At 48.3% G+C, this 6,920-nt stretch overlaps 1 long non-coding RNA gene across 5 annotated transcripts; it reads left to right on the top strand.

Moving 5' to 3' along the window:
• Window positions 1-291: 291 nt before the first annotated feature.
• LOC130520104 (uncharacterized) lies at window positions 292-3,382 on the top strand. 5 transcript variants are annotated; one of them, XR_008948651.1, is made up of 12 exons: window positions 292-545; window positions 726-851; window positions 1,128-1,199; window positions 1,307-1,412; window positions 1,636-1,792; window positions 1,872-1,926; window positions 1,999-2,126; window positions 2,202-2,299; window positions 2,437-2,576; window positions 2,663-2,806; window positions 2,889-2,957; window positions 3,042-3,382. It is a non-coding gene; the product is annotated as an uncharacterized LOC130520104 (long non-coding RNA). The 5 variants fall into 5 exon arrangements; XR_008948649.1 differs by having other exon boundaries at window positions 2,407-2,576; XR_008948647.1 differs by having other exon boundaries at window positions 293-545; window positions 2,202-2,576.
• The last annotated feature ends 3,538 nt before the right edge of the window (window positions 3,383-6,920 follow it).

Raw genomic sequence — 6,920 nt, 5'->3', positions numbered from 1 at the left:
GGGTGTGGGTTTCCTTTTTTCTAAGTATGTTATATCTATGTTGGGTAAACCGCAGGAGGAGGGTGTTTCTGGTCTCCCCAACATACTGAATGCCACACACCCCGCAGGTGATCAGGTAAACACAATTTCTTGTGTGGGGACTTCCATGGGTTTCCCCCTTAAAAACATCTTTGTGTACCTGGCTCCGTATCCACACTCTGTGTTTGTAGAATTCACCGCGGCTTCGGGACGCTGCCGTCGGAAGAGACTTATTTTGGCCTTGACCAGAGGTCCCGTAAGTTTTTGTTTTTTCTATATGCCGCGATGATTCTGCAGTCCGAGAAGGTGGAGTGGTTGCTCAGGATTTTTTAAAAATTGTTTTTGATGTTTTTCATCAGTAGGGTGGCCGGATAGGAATATGTCGTCACCAGGGGAACTACAGAGGACACGTGGACCGGCTTTGTCTCGAGGAACTCTCTGAGAGCCTGTCTCCTGAAGGACCTCGAGTATCCTCTGGTGGAGAGAGCCCGGAACAGTGTCCTGGTGGCCTCCATGAAATCTCCCTGGTGCGTACATATCCTGTGGAATCTCAATAGTTGAGATTTTAGCAGGCCTTTAAAAATATGTTTAGGATGGAAACTGCTCCTATGCAGTAGTGCATGTGAGTCAGTTTCCTTAAAGAACACCTTTATATCAAGGTTATTCGTGGCCTTAAACTTCTCCCCTTTGAATGTGGTTGTGTCCAGGAAGTCCACCGACCCACTGTTTATGGTGGACTTGAGTTTGATGGATGGATTGTGCCGATTAAGTGAGTTAAGGAATTCCCCAAACTCCTCCTGTGTGTGATGCCACACCCCCCAAATGTCATCCAGGTACCTAAAATAATGTAAGGGCTTTTTTCCGCAAGCCGCCAGCGCCGATGTCTCCCACTCAGCCATAAAAATGTTGGCGTAGGCTGGTGCAAATTTTTTGCCCATTGCCGTTCCCTTGATTTGTAAAAAGATTTGTTATCAAATTGAAAGTCGTTTCTTCTCAAATTAATGTCAAGGAGTTGGAGAAGCTCCTTTTCTGGTCGTTTTTTATTTGGGAATTTAGAGAAAATGTTTTTCACCGCCTGGATGCCTTCATTTATGTCAATATTTGTACAGGCTGTCAATGTCCAGGGTGAATAAAAATGAATTGGAGGGAACGTGCAATTTGGAGACTTTTTGGATGAAGTCGTAAGTATCCTGAATGTATGAGGGGTGTTTGCATGAGAGGGGATTTAAAAAGTAATCAATGTACTCCGCCGTGTGGTAAGTTTCACTATCACAATCACTCACAATAGGGCGGCCCGGAGGAATGATGTGCGGCCTGCTCCACTTGGCCGGATCCTTATGGATTTTAGGGAGTAAATAAAAAAGTCTGGCCCTGGGCTGTGGATTCCCCATCAGGTATTTATGTTGTTTCTTGTTTATAAATTTTTTCTCTAATATTTTTGATGATCTGCTCCACCAATTTAGTTGTTTCCAGATAGATAGGTTTGTCCAATTCTTTGTAATAATTCACATCTTCTAATTGTCTCCTGCCTTCCCATAGGTATTGTTCCCTGTCCATAATGACCACTGCGCTGCCTTTGTCCGCCGGCTTTATGATAATATTGATATTTTGTCTCAGCTCCTGCAGGGCTGTGGCCTCCTCATGGCTAAGGTTAGGCATCACCTGCAGGGCCGGAATTTATGGTCGAAATATTGTTTGTCCGCTGTGATCAGCGTCTGGACTTCTGGGGGCAGTGTGTCCATGGACGGAGTCCAAGTGGATCTGGGAGTGAACGGTGGGGGCTCAGAATCACCATCCATTCCGCTATTTTGAAAATGGGATGCCAATTTAAGTCTCCTGTGGTATTGCTGCAGGTCCCATCTAGCCTGCTCCAGGAGATCCTTGTTGGTCCCTTGTGTTGGGATAAATGTGAGTCCCCTGTTTAATAATTTGAATTGTGGTTTTGTTAAATTTTCTTAGCCAAAACAATGACGTTTTTAGACCCCTCCTGAAAAGGCAGGCTTATGGGGTCTGGCAGTTTACATGGTCAAACCAGTGTTGGAGCATGTTTCTGGCTGTGGCCCTCGTCCAATGGACGTGGTCATTGATCGTTGAGAAGAGATGGGAAGGTAAAAGAGGGATGAAGAGACAGTTTTTCCTAATTTGTGAATTTAGAAATTTAAGGTTTCTTTGTTCTTTTGCAGGGAGGAGACTGGAAAAGTTAACCAGCGGCACCCAAATCCCCGCGCTGGGAAAGCGCTCATCTGCCGTTTCGACCGCCGCTCTCATTTGGGCAGACAAGGTGAGTCTTTCCTTCTGAGAGCGATTGTTAAGGCCAAAGGCCAAGATGACGTGCTCCACCTCTGTGTAGACTGTGGCCTTTTTTATGATCTCCTGTGCATGCCTAAGGTTTGCCCCTGGGTAACTCTCCACCTGCAGTTGGTCATTTGTGAATGGGGGGAATCTGCTCAGATTGGAGTCCCCCAGAATAAGCCACTTTTTAGTGACGCTCAGGCCCCAATCCTGCATTTTGTTATTTGTGTTGATGTGTCTGGTGGCTCTGCGTGTCTCCGGTTCAGGTGAGTAAGGTTGTTGGGGGGTTTTTTTACATCCATTTTGAGCTTACTTTGCACCGCTGACCTGAGCCTCCTGGCCATCTGTCCAGTGCCCTCCACTGGTGAGGGCAAAGGGACCAATTTCTGCTCGCTCAGGTCAATGAGCAGGTCCGTTTCTATCGGAGCATCCAAGATGGAGTCCGTCTCCACTACGCAGCAGGGGTTTAGCTTAGGGGAGGAGGTTACCGTAGTAGGTAGGGGGCTGAAGGGGGGTTCTCTGTGGTTGTGGTGGGTTATCTTGGGCTGGGATGTCTAAGAGATTTTCCTCTCTTATAGGTGACCATCCTCCTGATTCCTCCGTTTCTGTGCCAACTGACACCTTTTGAACGGATCTGGGTGGAGCAGGTGATGTGGGAACCAATTCCAATTGTTTTGGTGGTTGATGCACCTCAACTGTAACTGTATGTTTGTCCACTGGTGTTGTTTCAGTGTCATTGGCCCTCTGTAAAGCAGGTGGATCTGCAGCAGGAGGAGGAGGGGAGGAGAGAGAGGGTGACGGCGGCGCAGGACCGATTGTCCCCTCACCTCCCATTCTGGCAATGATGTGTGCCTGTGCCTGCTCCAGAGTCTCCCCATGGAGCCGTTTGCCCAGGTTCTGTTTTGCCCAAATGGAGGCAATCTGGAAAGGTCCCTCCCATCCCTGGAGTGACAACTGGGCGAGCGCCCCCAGCTCCAACTCCAGTTCATATGTATAATGATCCCGGAGGATCATCATGGTGGTTGCCTCCCAGTTCCTGGCATTCCCCTCTAATAAAAGACTTGTTCTCTGATTAGGATTTGCAGGTTTTATTGTGTTTGCCAGGTTTATAGACATTTTTCTGATGGTGGGAGGGGACTGTTCAGCCAAAGTGATTTTAAGATGATGGGTAATTTTAATTATTTTAAACATGAATTTTTTAAGACCAAAATCTGGGTCATCAGATTTAGGCTTATTTTTGTTAATGGTTGTCCGATTATTTGTGTTTTGTCGCATTGCAGCGTTCCCCCTGTTATATGAACGTGCGTTGCGATTTTTATGATAATTGTGCGGGGCCGAGTAACGTCCCCGCGGTTCAAAAAATTGCGGCTGGAAGCCTCGCTTCTGGAAGCGTTGTTGCGGGGCATAGTCATCCCGTCTGCTACTCATCCTCGTAACCGAGGCGTAGCTGCGACGTTCCCGGCTCCGGTACGGTCCCCCGTCACGTCCGTTGCGGTGTTCCGCCTCCGGAGCACGGTTCCTGCCATCATGGCGGAGCCAGTCATGACGGCTGGGATTGGGAGGAGGGGGCGGCGGCGATGTTGATTCCGCTTGCGCCCTCGAGACACCAGAATCCACCCGTCATCGTTTCTGTACTCCGCCATGTAGAAGTTGGTAAGTTTTTTCCGAATTTTTTTAATCGAAAACGAGCTATTTGTTGCAACGTTTCGGTCCGAAAAGAACCTTCTTCAGGCTTAGCTCGTTTTGCTATTGCTATCTATGCTATATCTCCGTTCGATTTCCTGATGTGTCTGATTCAAATTTTCAAGGTAGGTACTGAGCTCCCGCCTGAATGGGGCTTTTGTAAACTCCGGTCAGGGGGCGGAGTGTGGAGAGAGTTTTTCGAAGATTTTCTTGCTCCAATTTTCCAAGTATTAGAAAATCTCCAATAGTCCAAATTATGTGTTTTCCTTTTGTTTTTTAATTTAAATTCTTGTAATCCTTTTGTGTTAAATCCAATTAGTTGTTTGTTTAAATATTTAAATTAATTTATGTACTCTCCTGTCCCAAATTGGCTGTTTTTCCTCTTTTTTGTGTGGTAAGTTTGTCTCCCCGTCCTCAGAATAGGGGGTTAGGGGTTGGGTTTAGGGGTTGGGTTAGGGTTAGGGGTTGGGTTAGGGTTGGGGTTAGGGTTAGAGGGTTAGGTTAGGGGTTAGGGTTAGGGTTAGGGTTAGGGTTAGGGTTAGGGTTAGGGTTAGAGGGTTAGGGTTAGGGTTAGGGTTAGGGTTAGGGTTGGGGTTAGGGTTGGTTAGGGGTTAGGGGTTAGGGTTAGGGTTAGGGTTTAGGGTAGGTTAGGGGTTAGGGTTAGAGGGTTAGGGTTAGGGTTAGGTTAGGGTTAGGGTTAGGGTTAGGGTTAGGGTTAGGGTTAGGGTTAGAGGGTTAGGGTTAGGGTTAGGGTTAGGGTTTAGGGTTAGGGTTAGGGTTTAGGGTTAGGGTTAGGTTAGGGTTAGGGTTAGGTTAGGGTTAGGGTTAGAGGGTTAGGGTTAGGGTTCGGGTTCGCGGGTTCGGGTTCGGTTCGGGGTTCGGGTTCGGGTTCGGGTTAGGTTAGGTTAGGGTTAGGGTTAGGGTTAGGGTTAGGGTTAGGGTTAGGTTAGGGTTAGGGTTTAGGGTTAGGGTTAGGGTTCGGGTTCGGGTTCGGGTTCGGGTTCGGTTTCGGGTTCGGGTTCGGTTTCGGGTTCGGGTTAGGGTTAGGTTAGGGTTAGGGTTCGGGTTCGGGTTCGGTTTCGGGTTCGGGTTCGGGTTCGGGTTCGGGTTCGGTTTCGGGTTCGGGTTCGGTTCGGGGTTCGGGTTCGGGTTCGGTTCGGGGTTCGGGTTCGGTTTCGGGTTCGGGTTCGGTTTCGGGTTCGGGTTCGGGTTCGGGTTCGGGTTCGGTTCGGGGTTCGGGTTCGGGTTCGGGTTAGGGTTAGGGTTTAGGGTTAGGGTTAGGTTCGGGGTTCGGGTTCGGTTTCGGGTTCGGGTTAGGGTTAGGGGTTGGGGTTCAGGGTTTGGGTTACAACTTTCTTTGCACTGCCTACTGATCGGACTGATGGTAAGGTGTGCAGGTCAGAGTTGTCTCTCAATAGGAATCAGGGTTCGAGGCCGGGTGTGGGTAGGGAAAGGGGGAGGAGGAGAGCAGGTTAATCCAATCAGATTATAAATAAAATTAAAAATAAATATAAATAAAAGTAAATTAGAGTTCAAATTAAAATAGAGAAAACGAAGTTATGTAATAAAAGCAGGGTAAAAGATAGATCAGTCGATCAATGGGTAGGTAAGAAACTGGTTCGGCTTGTAAGAATAGTAGGTTGTTTAAATTGGCTGACTGGGAAAGATGAGTTCTATGGATGTTCATTGAGGGCCATGTGGTTGTCTTGTGCCTAATTTGTTGATCCATATACGTTCCGCTCTCCTCCTCTGTCCCACTGTCCAGCAGTTATTGGTTTCCAGCCCCGAGATAATAAGGTGGCTGACTGGATGCTCTTGGAAGTGCCGGACAAGGGTGGTGCCAAGTCGACTTCCCGCTATATTGTAAAGGTGCTGTGTTAGACGGGTATGTATGGAATTTTGTGTTTCACCTATATAATTGTTTGTGCAGGGGGTGCATGTGATGATGTAGACTACGTTGGTGGAATGGATGGAAGTGAGGCCTAGTGTGGGGAACCCTGTACCAGTAGTGTAGTGTTTTGAATGAATTTTCTGTCTCGATAGTGTTGGCTATGTCTGGGTCGGGGTGCGATGAATTGGTCCGGGAATTTGGATGTGGTGAGTATGGAATGGAGATTTCTGTTTTTTCTGTGTGCTAGGATAATCTTGTGGTTATAGAAGGCCGGATGTTGGTGTAGTATGGTTGAAAAGTTTTGTTTAATGGTGTACTGTAAGGGTGTGGTTCTATGTGAAAAAGTTAGAAATGAATGGGATGATTGTGATTTTTGTAGAAGGCTGGGGTCTGTGGGTCCGGGACTCCCCTGAATGGGTCTCTTGTTTGTAAGTGGGTTAGGGTTAGGGGTTAGGAGGTGGGGTTGGTTGGGGTGAGGGTGGGGTTGGTTAGGGTTGGGGTTAGGGTTAGGGAGAAGGTTAGGGGTTAGGGTAAAGAGGGGTGGGGGTAGGGTTGGGGTAGGGTTAGGGTTAGGGAGAAGGTTGGGGTTAGGGTAAAGAGGGGGGTTGGGGTTAGGGTTAGGGTTAGGGTTGGGGTTAGGGTTTGGGGAAGGTGAAGGTTGGGGTTAGGGTTAGGTGGGGGAAAAGGTTGGGGTTAGGGATAGGGTTAGGGTTAGGGTTAGGGTTAGGGAGGGTTGGGGTTAGGGTTAAAGAGCGGGTTGTTGGGTTTGGGGTTAGGGTTAGGGTTGGGGTTAGGGTTTGGAGGAAGGTGAAGGTTGGGGTTAGGGTTAGGGTGGGGGAAAGGGTTGGGTTAGGGTTAGGTTAGGGTTGGGGTTAGGGTTAGGGAGAGGTTGGGGTTAGGGTAAGAAGGGGTGTTGGGGTAGGGTTAGGGTTAGGGTTGGGGTCAGGGTTTGGAGGAAGGTGAAGGTTGGGGTTAGGGTTAGGGTGGGGGAAAGGGTTGGGGTAGGGTTAGGGTTAGGGTTGGGGTTAGGGAGAAG

This window comes from Takifugu flavidus, unplaced genomic scaffold, assembly GCF_003711565.1.
Source record: "Takifugu flavidus isolate HTHZ2018 unplaced genomic scaffold, ASM371156v2 ctg283, whole genome shotgun sequence".
In the NCBI taxonomy this organism is placed as follows: Eukaryota; Metazoa; Chordata; class Actinopteri; order Tetraodontiformes; family Tetraodontidae; genus Takifugu; species Takifugu flavidus.
The sequence above is the reverse complement of the archived record's forward strand: the minus strand, read 5'-3'. Positions and strand labels throughout refer to the sequence as shown.